This window comes from Carica papaya, chromosome 5 (assembly GCF_054855325.1).
Source record: "Carica papaya isolate Zhongbai chromosome 5, ASM5485532v1, whole genome shotgun sequence".
NCBI lineage: Eukaryota > Viridiplantae > Streptophyta > Magnoliopsida > Brassicales > Caricaceae > Carica > Carica papaya.
Genome location: NC_142313.1, coordinates 29,718,283 through 29,733,541, shown reverse-complemented (window position 1 = coordinate 29,733,541; position 15,259 = coordinate 29,718,283). Strand labels below are relative to the sequence as shown.

Below are 15,259 nucleotides of genomic sequence, written 5' to 3'. Positions count from 1 at the left end.
ACTACTTTCGCCAAAGCACACTTAACTGCAGAGTTCTGATGGGATCTAGTGCATAATTGCTGGTATGATGCCACTTGTTTAATTTTGCGCTTCAAATACATACACTCCTTCTCTTTTCTTCCTCCTCCCGTCATTTGTTTCTTTGTGCGTGCGCACTGCACCTCCCTTACTCGTTCTAATATCAAGTAAAATGCCACGGCGCCGTGACTCACATTTACGAATAAACCTGCGGACCATAAATCAAGTCGCGCGTAACGTCGAAAGAATCATCTGCAAAAAGATGGGTGCAACACGAGGACCTCCCAAGAAAATGGGTGAAATATAAGGACTTCGCAGGAGGTCACCCATCCGAGTACTTTTCTCGCCCAAGCACCCTTAACTGCGGAGTTTTGATAGAATCCGTTGCATTAGTGCTGGTATGATCCCTCATGTTTCATTCTGCACTGCAAATACATACATTCTTTCTCCTCCTATCCCCCCTCCCGTCATTTATTTTCTTGTGCGTGCACTCTGCATCTCTCTTTCTCGTTCTAATATCAAGTAATATTCCCCGGCATCATGACTCACCTTTGCAAATGAACCAGCGGTTTATAATTCCATTCGCGCTTAACGTCGAACAACCCATCCAAAAAAAAATAGGTGCAACACGAGGGCTTCCCAAGTGGTCACCCATCCGAGTACTACCCTCGCCCAAGCACACTTAACTGCGGAGTTCTGATGGGATCCGGAGCTTTAGTGCTGGTATGATTGCACCTGTTTAAGTCCTTCTCCTTTCTTCCCCCTCCCGTCATTTGTTTCCTTGTGCGTTCACACTTCACCTCTCATTCTCGTTCTAATATCGATTAAAATGCCCCTGCTTCTTGACTCACATTTGCGTATAAACCAGCGGACCCTAGTTCCAGTCGCGCGTAATGTCAAACGACCCGTCTGAAAAAAAAATTGGTGCGACACGAGGACTTCCCAGGAGGTCACCCATCCGAGTACTACTCTCGCCCAAGCACACTTAACTGCGGATTTCTGATGGGATCCGGTGCATTAGTGCTGGTTTGATCGCACCCGTTTAAGTTCGCGCTGCAAATACATAAACTACTTCTCCGTTCTTCCCCCTCCCGTCATTTGTTTCCTTGTGCGTGCGCACTGCACCTCTTGTTCTCGTTCAAATATCAAGTAAGATGCCACAGCGCCGTGACTCACATTTGCGAATAAATCTACGGACCATAATTAAAGTCGCGCGTAACGTCGAACGACACATCTGAAAAAAAGAAAATGGGTGCAACACAAGAACTTCCCAGGAGGTAACCCATCATTGTACTACTTTTGTCAAATCACACTTAACTGCGGAGTTCTGATGGGATCAGGTGCATTAGTGCTGGTATGATCGCACCCGTTTAATTTCGCGCTGCAAATAAATAAACTCCTTCTCCTTTCTTCCCCTTTCCCGTTATTTGTTTCCTTGTGCGTGCGCACTGCACCTCCCGTGCTCCTTCTAATATAAAGTAAAATGCTACGGTGCCGTGACTCACATTTGCGAATAAACCTGAGGACCATAATTGAAGTCGCGCGTATCGTCGAAAGAATCATCTGCAAAAAAATGGGTGGAACACGAGGACTTCCTGAGAAAATGGGTGAAATATAAGGACTTCGCATGAGGTCACCCATCCTAGTGCTACTCTCGCCCAAGCACCCTTAACTTGCGGAGTTCTGATAGAATCCGTTGCATTGGTGCTGGTATGTTTGCTCATGTTTCATTCTGCGCTGCAAATACATACACTTTTTCTCCCTCCATCCCCCCTCTCGTCATTTGTTTCCTTGTGCGTGCACTCTGCATCTCTCATTTTTGTTCTAATATCGATTAAAATGCCCCTGCTTCTTGACTCACATTTGCGTATAAACCAGTGGACCCTAATTCCAGTTTCGCGTAACGTCGAACGACCCATCTGAAAAAAAATTGTTGCGACACGAGGACTTCCCAGGAGGTCACCCATCCGAGTACTACTCTCGCCCAAGCACACTTGACTGTGGAGTTCTGATTGGATCTGATGCATTAGTGGCGGTATGATCGCACCCGGTTAATTCCACGCTGCAAATACATAAACTCCTTCCCCTTTCTTCCCCCTCCCGTCATTTATTTCCTTGTGCGTGCGCACTGCACCTCCCGTGCTCGTTCTAATATCAAGTAAAATGCTACGGTGCCGTGACTCACATTTGAAAATAAACCTGAGGACCATAATTCAAGTCGCGCGTATCGTCGAAAGAATCATCTGCAAAAAAATGGGTGCAACACGAGAACTTCCTAAGAAAATGGGTGAATTATAAGGACTTCGCAGGAGGTCACCCATCCTACTGCTACACTCGCCCAAGCACCCTTAACTTGCAGAGTTCTGAAAGAATCCGTTGCATTGGTGCTGGTATGATTGCTCATGTTTCATTCTGCGCTGCAAATACATACACTTTTTCTCCCTCCATCCCCCCTCCCGTCATTTGTTTCCTTGTGCGTGCACACTGTATCTCTCCTTCTCGTTCTAATATCAATTAAAATGCCCCTGCTTCTTGACTCACATTTGTGTATAAACCAGTGGACCCTAGTTCCATTCGCGCGTAACGTCGAACGACCCGTCTGAAAAAAAAAATTAGTGTGACAAGAGGACTTCCCAAGAGGTCACCCATCCGAGTACTACTCTCGCCCAAGCACACTTAACTGCGGAGTTTTGATGGGATCCGCTGCATTAGTGCTGGTATGATCGCACCTGTTTAATTTTGTGCTGCAAATACATAAACTCCTTCTCCTTTCTTCCCCCTCCCGTCATTTGTTTCCTTGTGCGTACGCACTGCACCTCTCGTTCTCGTTTAAATATCAAGTAAAATGCCATGACGCCGTGACTCAAATTTGCGAATAAATCTACGGACCATAATTAAAGTCGCGCGTAACGTCGAACGACACATCTGAAAAAAAGAAAATGGGTGCAACACGAGAACTTCCCAGGAGGTAACCCATCATTGTACTACTTTCGCCAAAGCACACTTAACTGCGTAGTTCTGATGGGATCCGGTGCATTTGTGCTGGTGTGACCGCACCTGTTTAATTTCGTGCTGAAAATACATACACTCCTTCTTCCCTCCCCCCCTCCCATCATTTGTTTCCTTGTGCGTGCACTATGCATATCTCTTTCTCGTTCTAATATCAAGTAATATGCCCCGGCACCGTGACTCACCTTTGCAAATGAACCAGCGGTTTATAATTCCATTTGCGCGTAACGTCGAAAAACCCTTCTGAAAAAAAATTGGTGCAACTCGAGGGCTTTCCAAGTGGTCACCCATCCGAGTACTACTCTCCCCCAAGCACACTTAACTGCAGAGTTCTTATGGGATCCGGTGCATTAGTGCTGGTATGATCGAACCTGTTTAATTTCGCACTGCAAATACATAAACTCCTTCTCCTTTCTTCCCCCTCCCGTCATTTCTTTCCTTGTACGTGCGCACTGCACCTCTCGTTCTCGTTCAAATATCAAGTAAAATGCCACGGCGCCGTGACTCACATTTGCGAATAAATCTACGGACCATAATTAAAGTCGAGAGTAACGTCGAACGGCACATCTGAAAAAAGAAAATGGGTGCAACACGAGAACTTCCCAGGAGGTAACCCATCATTGTACTACTTTCGCCAAAGCACACTTAACTACGGAGTTCTGATGGGATCCGGTGCATTTGTGCTGGTATGATCGCACCCGTTTAATTCCGCGCTGCAAATACATAAACTCCTTCTCCTTTCTTGCCCCTCCCGTCATTTGTTTCCTTGTGCGTGCGCACTGCACCTCCCGTGCTCGTTCTAATATCAAGTAAAATGCTACGGTGCCGTGACTCACATTTGCGAATAAACCTGAGGACCATAATTCAAGTCGCGCGTATCGTCGAAAGAATCATCTGCAAAAAAATGGGTGCAACACGAGGACTTCCTAAGAAAATGGGTGAAATATAAGGAATTCGCAGGAGGTCACCCATCCTAGTGCTTCTCTAGCCCAAGCACCCTTAACTTGCGGAGTTCTGATAGAATCCGTTGCATTGGTGCTGGTATGATTGCTCATGTTTCATTCTGCGCTGCAAATACATACACTTTTTTTCCCTCCATCCCTCCTCCCGTCATTTGTTTCCTTGTGCGTGCCCTCTGCATCTCTCTTTCTCGTTCTAATATCGATTAAAATGCCCCTGCTTCTTGACTCACATTTGCGTATAAACCAGTGGACCCTCGTTCCAGTCGCGCTAAACATCGAACGACCCGTCTGAAAAAAAAATTAGTGCGACACGAGGACTTCCCAGGAGGTCACCCATCCGAGTACTACTCTCGCCCAAGCACAATTAACTGCGGAGTTCTGATGAGATCCGATGCATTAGTGCTGGTATGATCGCACCCGTTTAATTTTGCGCTGCAAATACATAAACTCTTTCTCCTTCCATCGCCCCTTCCGTCATTTGTTTCCTCGTTCGTGCACTTTGCATCTCTCTTTCTCGTTCTAATATCAAGTAATATGCTCCGGCACCGTGACTCACCTTTGCAAATAAACCAGCGGTTTGTAATTCCATTCGTGCATAACGTCGAACAACCCATCCGAAAAAAAATAGGAGCAACACGATGGTCTCCCAGGTGGTCACCCATCCGAGTACTACTCTCGCCCAAGCACACTTAACTGCGGAGTTCTGATGGGATCCGGAGTTTTAGTGCTGGTATGATCGCACCTGTTTAATTTCGCGCTGCAAATACATACACTCCTTCTCCTTTCTTCCCCCGCCCGTCATTTGTTTCCATGTGCGTTCACACTTCACCTCTCATTCTCGTTCTAATATCGATTAAAATGCTCCTGCTTTTTAACTCACATTTGCGTATAAACTAGCGGACCCTAGTTCCAGACGCGCGTAACGTCGAACGACCCGTCTGAAAAACAATTGGTGCGACACGAGGACTTCCCAGGAGGTCAACCATCCGAGTACTAATCTCGCCAAGCACACTTGACTGCGGAGTTCTGATGGGATCTGGTGCATTAGTGCTGGTATGATCGCACCCGTTTAATTCCGCGCTGCAAATACATAAACTCCTTCTCCTTTCTTCCCCCTCCCGTCATTTGTTTCCTTGTGCGTGCGCACTGCACCTCTCGTTCTCGTTCACATATCAAGTAAAATGCCAAAGTGCCGTGACTCACATTTGCGAATAAATCTGCGGACCATAATTAAAGTCGCATGTAACGTCGAACGGCACATCTGAAGAAAAGAAAATGGGTGCAACACGAGAACTTCCCAGGAGGTAACCCATCAATGTACTACTTTCGCCAAAGCACACTTAACTGTGTAGTTCTGATGGGATCCGGTGCATTTGTGCTGGTGTGACCGCACCTGTTTAATTTCGTGCTGAAAATACATACACTCCTTCTTCCCTCCCCCCCTCCCATCATTTGTTTCCTTGTGCGTGCACTATGCATATCTCTTTCTTGTTCTAATATCACGTAATATGCCCCGGCACCGTGACTCATCTTTGCAAATGAACCAGCGGTTTATAATTCCATTTGCGCGTAATGTCGAAAAACCCTTCCGAAAAAAAATTGGTGCAACTCGAGGGCTTCCCAAGTGGTCACCCATCCGAGTGCTACTCTCGCCCAAGCACATTTAACTGCAGAGTTCTTATGGGATCCGGTGCATTAGTGCTGGTATGATCGAACCTGTTTAATTTTGCATTGCAAATACATAAACTCCTTCTCCTTTCTTCCCCCTCCCGTCATTTCTTTCCTTGTGCGTGCGCACTGCACCTCTCGTTCTCGTTCAAATATCAAGTAAAATGCCACAGCGCCGTGACTCACATTTGCGAATAAATCTGCGGACCATAATTAAAGTCGCGCGTAACGTCGAACGACACATCTGAAAAAAGAAAATGGGTGCAACACGAGAACTTCACAAGAAAATAGGTAAAATACAAAGACTTCGCAGGAGGTAACCCATGCTAGTACTACTCTCGCCCAATCACCCTTACCTACGGAGTTCTGATAGAATCCGTTACATTAGTCCTGGTATGATTGCACCTGTTTCATTTCGTGCTGATAATACATGCACTCCTTCTCCTTCCCTCCCCCTCCCATCAATTGTTTCCTTGTGCGTGCACTCTGCATCTCTCCTTCTCGTTTTAATATCGATTAAAATGCCCCTGCTTCTTGACTCAGATTTGCGTATAAACCAGCGGACCCTAGTTCCAGTCGCGCGTAACGTCGAACGACCCGTCTGGAAAAAAATTAGTGCGACACAAGGACTTCCCAGGATGTACCCATCCGAGTACTGCTCTCGCCCAAGCACACTTAACTGCGGAGTTTTGATGGGATCCGGTGCATTAGTACTGGTATGATCGCACATGTTTAATTTCGCACTGCAAATACATAAACTCCTTCTCCTTTCTTCCCCATCCCGTCATTTGTTCCCTTGTGCGTGCGCACTGCACCTCTCGTTCTCGTTCAAATATCAAGTAAAATGCCACGGCGCCGTGACTCACATTTGCGAATAAATCTGCGGACCATAATTAAAGTCGCGCGTAACGTCGAACAACACATCTGAAAAAAAGAAAATGGGTGCAACACCAGAACTTCCCAGGAGGTAACCCATCGTTGTACTACTCTCGCCCAAGCACCCTTACCTACGGAGTTTTGATAGAATCCGTTGCATTAGTGTGTTATGATCGCACCTGTTTCATTTCACGCTGAAAATACATACAATCCTTCTCCTTCCCTCCCCCTCCCATCAATTGTTTCCTTGTGCGTTCACGCTGCACCTCTCCTTCTCCTTCTAATATCGATTAAAATGCCCCTGCTTCTTGACTCACAATTGCGTATAAACCAGCGGACCCCAGTTCCAGTCGAGCGTAACGTCGAACGACCCGTCTGAAAAAAAATTGGTGCGACACGAGGACTTCCCAGGAGGTCACCCATCCAAGAACTACTCTCGGCCAAGCACAATTAACTGCGGAGTTCTGATGGGATCCGGTGCATTAGTGCTGGTATGATCGCACCCGTTTAATTCCGCGCTGGCAATACATAAACTCCTTCTCCTTTCTTCCCCCTCCCGTCATTTGTTTCTTTGTGCGTGCGCACTGCACCTACCGTGCTCGTTCTAATATCAAGTAAAATGCTACGGTGCCGTGACTCACATTTGCGAATAAATCTGAGGACCATAATTCAAGTCCCGCGTATCGTCTAAAGAATCATCTGCAAAAAAAATGGGTGCAACACGAGGACTTCCTAAGAAAATGGGTGAAATATAAGGACTTCGCAGGAGGTCACCCATCCTAGTGCTACTCTCGCCCAAGCACGATTAACTTGCGGAGTTCTGAAAGAATCCGTTGCATTAGTGCTGGTATGATTGCTCATGTTTCATTCTGCGCTGCAAATACATACACTTTTTCTCCCTCCATCCCCCCTCCCGTCATTTGTTTCCTTGTGCGTGCACTCTGCATCTCTCCTTCTCGTTCTAATATCGATTAAAATGCCCCTGCTTCTTGACTCACATTTGCGTATAAACCAGCGGACCCTAGTTCCAATCGCGCGTAACGTCGAACGACCCGTCTGAAAAAAAATTAGTGCGACACGAGGACTTCCCAGGAGGTCACCCATCCGAGTACTACTCTCGCCCAAGCACACTTAACTGCGGAGTTCTGATGGAATCCGATGCATTAGTGCTGGTATGATCGCACCCGTTTAATTTCGCGCTGCAAATACATAAACTCCTTCTCCTTTCCTTCCCCTCCCATCATTTATTTCCTTGTGACCTCCCGTGCTCGTTCTAATATCAAGTAAAATGCTACGGTGTCGTGACTCACATTTACGAATAAACCTGAGGACCATAATTCAAGTCGCGCGTATCGTCGAAAGAATCATCTGCAAAAAAATGGGTGCAACACGAGGACTTCCTGAGAAAATGGGTGAAATATAAGGACTTCGCAGGAGGTGACCCATCCTAGTGCTACTCTCGCCCAAGCACCCTTAACTTACGGAGTTCTGATAGAATCCGTTGCATTGGTGCTGGTATGATTGCTCATGTTTCATTCTGCGCTGCAAATACATACACTTTTTTTCCCTCAATCCCTCCTCCCGTCATTTGTTTCCTTGTGCCTGCACTCTGCATCTCTCCTTCTTGTTCTAATATCGATTAAAATGCCCCTGCTTCTTGACTCACATTTGCGTATAAACCAGCGGACCCTAGTTCCAGTCGCGCGTAACGTCGAACGACCCGTCTGAAAAAAAAATTAGTGCGACACGAGAGCTTCCCAGGAGGTCACCCATCCGAGTACTACTCTCACCCAAGCACACTTATCTGTAGAGTTCTGATGGGATCCGATGCATTTGTGCTGGTATGATCGCACCTGTTTAATTTCGCACTGCAAATAGATAAACTCCTTCTCCTTTCTTCCCCCTCCCGTCATTTGTTTCCTTGTGCGTGCGCACTGCACCTCTCGTTCTCGTTCAAATATCAAGTAAAATGCCACGGCGCCGTGACTCACATTTGCGAATAAATCTGCGGACCATAATTAAAGTCGCCCGTAACGTCGAACGGCACATCTGAAAAAAAAAAAATGGGTGCAACACGAGAACTTCCCAGGAGGTAACCCATCATTGTACTACTTTCGCCAAAGCACACTTAACTGCGGAGTTCTGATGGGATCCGGTGCATTTGTGCTGGTGTGACCGCACCTGTTTAATTTCGTGCTGAAAATACATACACTCCTTCTTCCCTCCCCCATCCCATCATTTGTTTCCTTGTGCGTTCACACTGCACCTCTCCTTCTCGTTCTAATATCGATTAAAATGCCCCTGATTCTTGACTCACATTTGCGTATAAACCAGCGGACCATAGTTCCAGTCGCGCGTAACGTCGAACGACCCATTTGAAAAAAAATTGTTGCGATACGAGGACTTCTCAAGAGGTTACCCATCCGAGTACTACTCTCGCCCAAGCACGCTTAACTACAGAGTTCTGATGGGATCGAGTGCATTAGTGTTGGTATGATGCCACTTGTTTAATTTTGCGCTTCAAATACATACACTCCTTCTCTTTTCTTCTTCCTCCCGTCATTTGTTTCCTTGTGCGTGCGCACTGCGCCTCCCGTACTCGTTATAATATCAAGTAAAATGCCACGGCGTCGTAACTGAAATTTGCGAATAAACCTGCGGACCATAAATCAAATCGCGTGTAACGTCGAAAGAATCATCTGCAAAAAGATGGGTGCAACACGAGAACCTCCCAAGAAAATAGGTGAAATATAAGGACTTCGCAGGAGGTCACCCATCCGAGTACTTTTCTCGCCCAAGCACCCTTAACTGTAGAGTTCTGATAGAATCCGTTGCATTAGTGCTGGTATGATCCCTCATGTTTCATTCTGCACTGCAAATACATACACTCTTTCTCCTTCCATCCCCCCTCCCATCATTTGTTTCCTTGTGCGTGCACTCTGCATCTCTCTTTATCGTTCTAATATCAAGTAATATGCCCCAGCACCGTGACTCACCTTTGCAAATGAACCACCGGATTATAATTTTGTTCGCGCGTAACGTCGAACAACCCATCCGAAAAAAAATAGAAGCAACACGAGGGCTTCCCAGGTGGTCACCCATCCAAGTACTACCCTCGCCCAAGCACACTTAATTGCGGAGTTCTGATGGGATCTGGAGCTTTAGTGCTGGTATGATCGCACCTGTTTTTTTTCGCGCTGCAAATACATACACTCCTTCTCCTTTCTTCCCCCTCCCGTCATTTGTTTCCTTGTGCGTTCACACTTCACCTCTCATTCCCGTTCTAATATCGATTAAAATGCCCCTGCTTCTTGACTCACATTTGCGTATAAACCAGCGGACCCTAGTTCCAGACGCGCGTAATGTCGAACGACTCGTCTGAAAATAAATTTGTGCGACACGAGGACTTCCTAGGAGGTCACCCATCCGAGTACTAATCTCGCCCAAGCACACTTAACTGCGGAGTTCTGATGGGATCCGGTGCATTAGTGCTGTTATGATCGCACCTGTTTAATTTCGCGCTGCAAATACATAAACTCATTCTCCTTTCTTCCCCCTCCCGCCATTTGTTTCCTTATGCATGTGCACTGCACCTCCCGTGCTCGTTCTAATATCAAGTAAAATGCTACGTTGCCGTGACTCACATTTGCAAATAAACCTGAGGACCATAATTCAAGTCGCGCGTATCGTCGAAAGAATCATCTGCAAAAAAATGGGTGCAACACGAGCACTTCCTAAGAAAAAGGGTGAAATATAAGGACTTCGCAGGAGGTCACCCATCCTAGTGCTACTCTCGCCCAAGCACCCCTAACTTGCGGAGTTCTGAAAGAATCCGTTGCATTGGTGCTGGTATGATTGCTCATGTTTCATTCTGCGCTGCAAATACATACACTTTTTCTCCCTCCATCACCCCTTCCGTCATTTGTTTCCTTGTGCGTGCACTCTGCATCTCTCCTTCTCGTTTTAATATCGATTAAAATGCCCCTGCTTCTTAACTCACATTTGCGTATAAACCAGTAGATCCTAGTTCCAGTCGCGTGTAACGTCGAACGACCCGTCTGAAAAAAAAAATTAGTGCGACACGAGGACTTCCCAGGAGGTCACCCATCCGAGTACTACTCTCACCCAAGCACACTTATCTACGGAGTTCTGATGGGATCCGGTGCATTAGTGTTGGTATGATCGCACCAGTTTAATTTCGCGCTGCAAATACATAAATTCCTTCTCCTTTCTTCCCCCTCCCGTCATTTGTTTCCTTGTGCGTGCGCACTGCACCTCTCGTTCTCGTTCAAATATCAAGTAAAATGCCACGGCGCCGTGACTCACATTTGCGAATAAATCTGCGGACCATAATTAAAGTCGCGCGTAACGTCGAACGGCACATCTGAAAAAAAAAAATTGGTGCAACACGAGAACTTCCCAGGAGGTAACCCATCATTGTACTACTTTCGCCAAAGCACACTTAACTGCGGAGTTCTGATGGGATCCGGTGCATTTGTGCTGGTGTGACCGCACCTGTTTAATTTCGTGCTGAAAATACATACACTCCTTCTTCCCTCCCCCCCTCCCATCATTTGTTTCCTTGTGCGTTCACACTGCACATCTCCTTCTCGTTCTAATATCGATTAAAATGCCCCTGATTCTCGACTCACATTTGCGTATAAACCAGCAGACCATAGTTCCAGTCGCGCGTAACGTCGAACGACCCATCTGAAAGAAAATTGTTGCGATACGAGGACTTCCCATGAGGTCACCCATCCGAGTACTACTCTCGCCCAAGCACACTTAATTGCAGAGTTCTGATGGGATCCAGTGCATCAGTGCTGGTATGATGCCACTTGTTTAATTTTGCGATTCAAATACATACACTCCTTCTCCTTTCTTCCCCCTCCCGTCATTTGTTTCTTTGTGCGTTCACACTTCACCTCTCATTCTCATTCTAATATCGATTAAAATGCCCCTGCTTCTTGACTCACATTTGCGTATAAACCAGCGGACCCTAGCTCCAGACGCGCGTAACGTCGAACGAACCGTCTGAAAAAGGATTGGTGCGACACGAGGACTTCCCAGGAGGTCACCCTTCCGAGTACTAATCTCGCTCAAGCAAACTTCACTGCGGAGTTCTGATGGGATCCAGTGCATTTGTGCTAGTGTGACCGCACCTGTTTAATTTTGTGGTGAAAATACATACACTCCTTCTTCCCTCCCCCCTCCCATCATTTGTTTCCTTCTGCGTTCACACTGCAACTCTCCTTCTCGTTCTAATATCGATTAAAATGCCCCTGATTCTTGACTCACATTTGCGTATAAACCAGCAAACCATAGTTCCAGTCTAGTGTAACGTCGAACAACCCATCTGAAAAAAAATTGTTACGATACGAGGACTTCCAAAGAGGTCACCCATCCGAGTACTACTCTCGACCAAGCACACTTAACTGCAGATTTCTGATGGGATCCAGTGAATTAGTGCTGGTATGATGCCACTTGTTTAATTTTGCGCTTCAAATACATACACTCCTTCTCTTTTCTTCCTCATCCCGTCATTTGTCTCCTTGTGCGTTCGCACTGCACCTCCTGTACTCGTTCTAATATCAAGTAAAATGCCACGGCGCCGTGACTCACATTTGCGAATAAACCTGCGGACCATAAATCAAGTCGCGCGTAACGTCGAAAGAATCATATGCAAATAGATGGGTGCAACACGAGGACCTCCCAAGAAAATGGGTGAAATATAAGGACTTCGCAGGAGGTCACCCATCCTAGTGCTACTCTCGCCCAAGCACCCCTAACTTGCGGAGTTCTGATAGAATCCGTTGCATTGGTGCTGGTATGATTGCTCATGTTTCATTCTGCGCTGCAAATACGTACACTTTTTCTCCCTCCATCACCCCTTCCGTCATTTGTTTCCTTGTGCGTGCACTCTGCATCTCTCCCTCTCGTTCTAATATCGATTAAAATGCCCCTGCTTCTTGACTCACATTTGTGTATAAACCAGTAGACCCTAGTTCCAGACACGTGTAACGTCGAACGACCCGTCTGAAAAAAAATTGGTGCGACACGAGGATTTCACAAGAAAATGGGTGAAATATAAAGACTTCGCAGGAGGTAACCCATGCTAGTACTACTCTCGCCCAATCACCCTTACCTACGGAGTTCTGATAGAATCTGTTGCATTTGTGCTGGTTTGATCGCACCTGTTTCATTTCGTGCTCAAAATACATAAACTCCTTCTTCTTCCCTCCCCCTCCCATCAATTGTTTCCTTGTGCGTTCACACTGCACCTCTCCTTCTCGTTCTAATATCGATTAAAATGCCCCTGCTTCTTGACTCACATTTGCGTATAAACCAGCGGACCCTAGTTCCAGTCGCCCGTAACGTCGAACGACCCGTCTGAAAAAAAATTGGTGCGACACGAGGAATTCCCAGGAGGTCACCGATCCGAGTACTACTCTCGCCCAAGCACACTTAACTGCGGAGTTCTGATGGGATTCGGTGTATTAGTGCTGGTATGATCGCACCCGTTTAATACCGCGCTGCAAATACATAAACTCCTTCTCCTTTCTTCCCCCTCCCGTCATATGTTTCCTTGTGCGTGCACTCTGCATCTCTCTTTCTCGTTCTAATATCAAGTAATATGCCCCGGCACCGTGACTCACCTTTGCAAATGAACCAGCGGTTTATAATTCCATTCGCGCGTAATGTCGAACAACCCATCTGAAAAAAAATAGGTGCAACACGAGGGCTTCCCAGGTGGTCACCCATCTGAGTACTACTCTCGCCAAAGCACACTTAACTGCGGAGTTCTGATGGGATTCCGAGCTTTAGTGCTGGTATGATAGCACCTGTTTAATTTTGCGCTGCAAATACGTACACTCCTACTCCTTTCATCACCCTCCCGTCATTTGTTTCCTTGTGGGTTCACACTTCACCTCTCATTCTCGTTCTAATATCGATTAAAATGCCCCTGCTTCTTGACTCACATTTGCGTATAAACCAGCGGACCCTAGTTCCAGACTCGCGTAACGTCGAACGACCCGTCTGAAAAAAAATTGGTGCGACACGAGGACTTCCCAGGAGGTCACCCATCCGAGTATTAATCTCGCCCAAGCAAACTTCACTGCGGAGTTCTGATGGGATCCGGTGCATTAGAGCTGGTATGATCGCACCTGTTTAATTTCGTGCTGCAAATACATAAACTCATTCCCCTTTCTTCCCCCTCCCGTCATTTATTTCCTTGTGCGTGCGCACTGCACCTCCCGTTCTCGTTCTAATATCAAGTAAAATGCTACAGCGCCGTGACTCACATTTGTGAATAAACCTGCGGACCATAATTCAAGTCGCGCGTAACGTCGAAGGAATCATCTGCAAAAAAATGGGTGCAACACAAGGACTTCACAAGAAAATGGGTCAAATATAAGGACTTCGCAGGAGGTAACCCATGCTAGTACTACTCTCGCCCAAGCACCCTTACCTACGGAGTTCTGATAGAATCCGTTGCATTAGTGCTGGTATGATCGCACCTGTTTCATTTCGTGCTCAAAATACATATACTCCTTCTCCTTCCCTCCCCCTCCCATCAATTGTTTCCTTGTCCGTTCACACTGCACCTCTCCTTCTTGTTCTAATATCGATTAAAATGCCCCCGTTTCTTGACTCACATTTGCGTATAAACCAGCGGACCCCAGTTCCAGTCGCGCGTAACGTCGAACGACCCGTTTGAAAAAAAATTGGTGCGACACGAGGACTTCCCAAGAGGTCACCCATCCGAGTACTACTCTCGCCCAAGCACACTTAACTGCGGAGTTATGATGGGATCCGGTGCATTAGTGGTGGTACGATCACATCCGTTTAAATCCGCGCTGCAAATACATAAACTCTTTCTCCTTTCTTCCCCCTCCCGTCATATGTTTCCTTGTGCGTGCGCTCTGCATCTCTCTTTCTCGTTCTAATATCAAGTAATATGCCCCGGCACCGTGACTCACCTTTGCAAATGAACCAGCGGTTTATAATTCCATTCTCGCGTAACGTCAAACAACCCATCCGAAAAAAAATAGGTGCAACACGAGGGCTTACCAGGTGGTCACCCATCCGAGTACTACTCTCGCCCAATCACACTTAACTGCGGAATTCTGATTGGATCCGGAGCTTTAGTGCTGGTATGATAGCACCTGTTTAATTTCGCGCTGCAAATACATACACTCCTTCTCTTTTCTTCCCCCTTCCGTCATTTGTTTCCTTGTGCGTTCACACTTCACCTTTCATTCTCGTTCTAATATCGATTTAAATGCCCCTGCTTCTTGACTCACATTTGCGTATAAACCAGCGGAACCTAGTTCCAGACGTGCGTAATGTCGAACGACCTGTCTGAAAAAAAAATTGGTGCGACACGAGGACTTCCCAGGAGGTCAACCATCCGAGTACTAATCTCGCCAAGCACACTTAACTGCGGAGTTCTGATGGGACCTGGGGCTTTAGTGCTGGTATGATCGCACCTGTTTAGTTTTGCGCTGCAAATACATACACTCCTTCTCCTTTCTTCCTCCTTCCGTCATTTGTTTCCTTGTGCGTTCACACTTCAACTCTCATTCTCGTTCTAATATCGATTAAAATGCCCTTGCTTCTTGACTCACATTTGCGTATAAACCAGCGGACCCAAGTTCCAGACGCGCGTAACGTCGAACGACCCGTCTGAAAAAAAATTGGTGAAATATAAGGACTTCGCAGGA

The 15,259-nt window shown here is 46.6% G+C and overlaps 2 non-coding genes and 29 pseudogenes across 2 annotated transcripts; all 31 read right to left on the bottom strand.

The window, feature by feature from the left end:
- Positions 1 to 636: 636 nt before the first annotated feature.
- Positions 637 to 755, bottom strand: LOC148261417 (5S ribosomal RNA). The gene has a single exon (XR_015821151.1). It is a non-coding gene; the product is annotated as a 5S ribosomal RNA (ribosomal RNA).
- A 184-nt stretch (positions 756 to 939) lies between these two features.
- LOC148261416 (5S ribosomal RNA) lies at positions 940 to 1,058 on the bottom strand (annotated as a pseudogene).
- Positions 1,059 to 1,267: 209 nt separating this feature from the next.
- On the bottom strand, positions 1,268 to 1,386 carry LOC148261415 (5S ribosomal RNA; annotated as a pseudogene).
- A 562-nt stretch (positions 1,387 to 1,948) lies between these two features.
- Positions 1,949 to 2,067, bottom strand: LOC148261414 (5S ribosomal RNA; annotated as a pseudogene).
- Positions 2,068 to 2,630: 563 nt separating this feature from the next.
- LOC148261413 (5S ribosomal RNA) lies at positions 2,631 to 2,749 on the bottom strand (annotated as a pseudogene).
- Positions 2,750 to 2,958: 209 nt separating this feature from the next.
- Positions 2,959 to 3,077, bottom strand: LOC148261412 (5S ribosomal RNA; annotated as a pseudogene).
- Positions 3,078 to 3,281: 204 nt separating this feature from the next.
- LOC148261411 (5S ribosomal RNA) lies at positions 3,282 to 3,400 on the bottom strand (annotated as a pseudogene).
- A 208-nt stretch (positions 3,401 to 3,608) lies between these two features.
- On the bottom strand, positions 3,609 to 3,727 carry LOC148261410 (5S ribosomal RNA; annotated as a pseudogene).
- A 562-nt stretch (positions 3,728 to 4,289) lies between these two features.
- On the bottom strand, positions 4,290 to 4,408 carry LOC148261409 (5S ribosomal RNA; annotated as a pseudogene).
- A 206-nt stretch (positions 4,409 to 4,614) lies between these two features.
- LOC148261408 (5S ribosomal RNA) lies at positions 4,615 to 4,733 on the bottom strand. The gene has a single exon (XR_015820060.1). It is a non-coding gene; the product is annotated as a 5S ribosomal RNA (ribosomal RNA).
- A 205-nt stretch (positions 4,734 to 4,938) lies between these two features.
- On the bottom strand, positions 4,939 to 5,056 carry LOC148261407 (5S ribosomal RNA; annotated as a pseudogene).
- A 209-nt stretch (positions 5,057 to 5,265) lies between these two features.
- On the bottom strand, positions 5,266 to 5,384 carry LOC148261406 (5S ribosomal RNA; annotated as a pseudogene).
- Positions 5,385 to 5,588: 204 nt separating this feature from the next.
- LOC148261405 (5S ribosomal RNA) lies at positions 5,589 to 5,707 on the bottom strand (annotated as a pseudogene).
- A 562-nt stretch (positions 5,708 to 6,269) lies between these two features.
- LOC148261404 (5S ribosomal RNA) lies at positions 6,270 to 6,387 on the bottom strand (annotated as a pseudogene).
- A 532-nt stretch (positions 6,388 to 6,919) lies between these two features.
- LOC148261403 (5S ribosomal RNA) lies at positions 6,920 to 7,038 on the bottom strand (annotated as a pseudogene).
- A 562-nt stretch (positions 7,039 to 7,600) lies between these two features.
- LOC148261402 (5S ribosomal RNA) lies at positions 7,601 to 7,719 on the bottom strand (annotated as a pseudogene).
- Positions 7,720 to 8,269: 550 nt separating this feature from the next.
- LOC148261401 (5S ribosomal RNA) lies at positions 8,270 to 8,388 on the bottom strand (annotated as a pseudogene).
- Positions 8,389 to 8,597: 209 nt separating this feature from the next.
- On the bottom strand, positions 8,598 to 8,716 carry LOC148261400 (5S ribosomal RNA; annotated as a pseudogene).
- A 203-nt stretch (positions 8,717 to 8,919) lies between these two features.
- On the bottom strand, positions 8,920 to 9,037 carry LOC148261399 (5S ribosomal RNA; annotated as a pseudogene).
- Positions 9,038 to 9,598: 561 nt separating this feature from the next.
- LOC148261398 (5S ribosomal RNA) lies at positions 9,599 to 9,717 on the bottom strand (annotated as a pseudogene).
- A 205-nt stretch (positions 9,718 to 9,922) lies between these two features.
- LOC148261397 (5S ribosomal RNA) lies at positions 9,923 to 10,041 on the bottom strand (annotated as a pseudogene).
- Positions 10,042 to 10,604: 563 nt separating this feature from the next.
- LOC148261396 (5S ribosomal RNA) lies at positions 10,605 to 10,723 on the bottom strand (annotated as a pseudogene).
- A 208-nt stretch (positions 10,724 to 10,931) lies between these two features.
- On the bottom strand, positions 10,932 to 11,050 carry LOC148261395 (5S ribosomal RNA; annotated as a pseudogene).
- Positions 11,051 to 11,254: 204 nt separating this feature from the next.
- On the bottom strand, positions 11,255 to 11,372 carry LOC148261394 (5S ribosomal RNA; annotated as a pseudogene).
- A 206-nt stretch (positions 11,373 to 11,578) lies between these two features.
- On the bottom strand, positions 11,579 to 11,697 carry LOC148261393 (5S ribosomal RNA; annotated as a pseudogene).
- Positions 11,698 to 12,934: 1,237 nt separating this feature from the next.
- LOC148261392 (5S ribosomal RNA) lies at positions 12,935 to 13,053 on the bottom strand (annotated as a pseudogene).
- Positions 13,054 to 13,258: 205 nt separating this feature from the next.
- On the bottom strand, positions 13,259 to 13,377 carry LOC148261391 (5S ribosomal RNA; annotated as a pseudogene).
- Positions 13,378 to 13,582: 205 nt separating this feature from the next.
- LOC148261390 (5S ribosomal RNA) lies at positions 13,583 to 13,701 on the bottom strand (annotated as a pseudogene).
- Positions 13,702 to 14,260: 559 nt separating this feature from the next.
- LOC148261389 (5S ribosomal RNA) lies at positions 14,261 to 14,379 on the bottom strand (annotated as a pseudogene).
- Positions 14,380 to 14,584: 205 nt separating this feature from the next.
- On the bottom strand, positions 14,585 to 14,703 carry LOC148261388 (5S ribosomal RNA; annotated as a pseudogene).
- Positions 14,704 to 14,909: 206 nt separating this feature from the next.
- On the bottom strand, positions 14,910 to 15,027 carry LOC148261387 (5S ribosomal RNA; annotated as a pseudogene).
- Between the last annotated feature and the right edge of the window lie 232 nt (positions 15,028 to 15,259).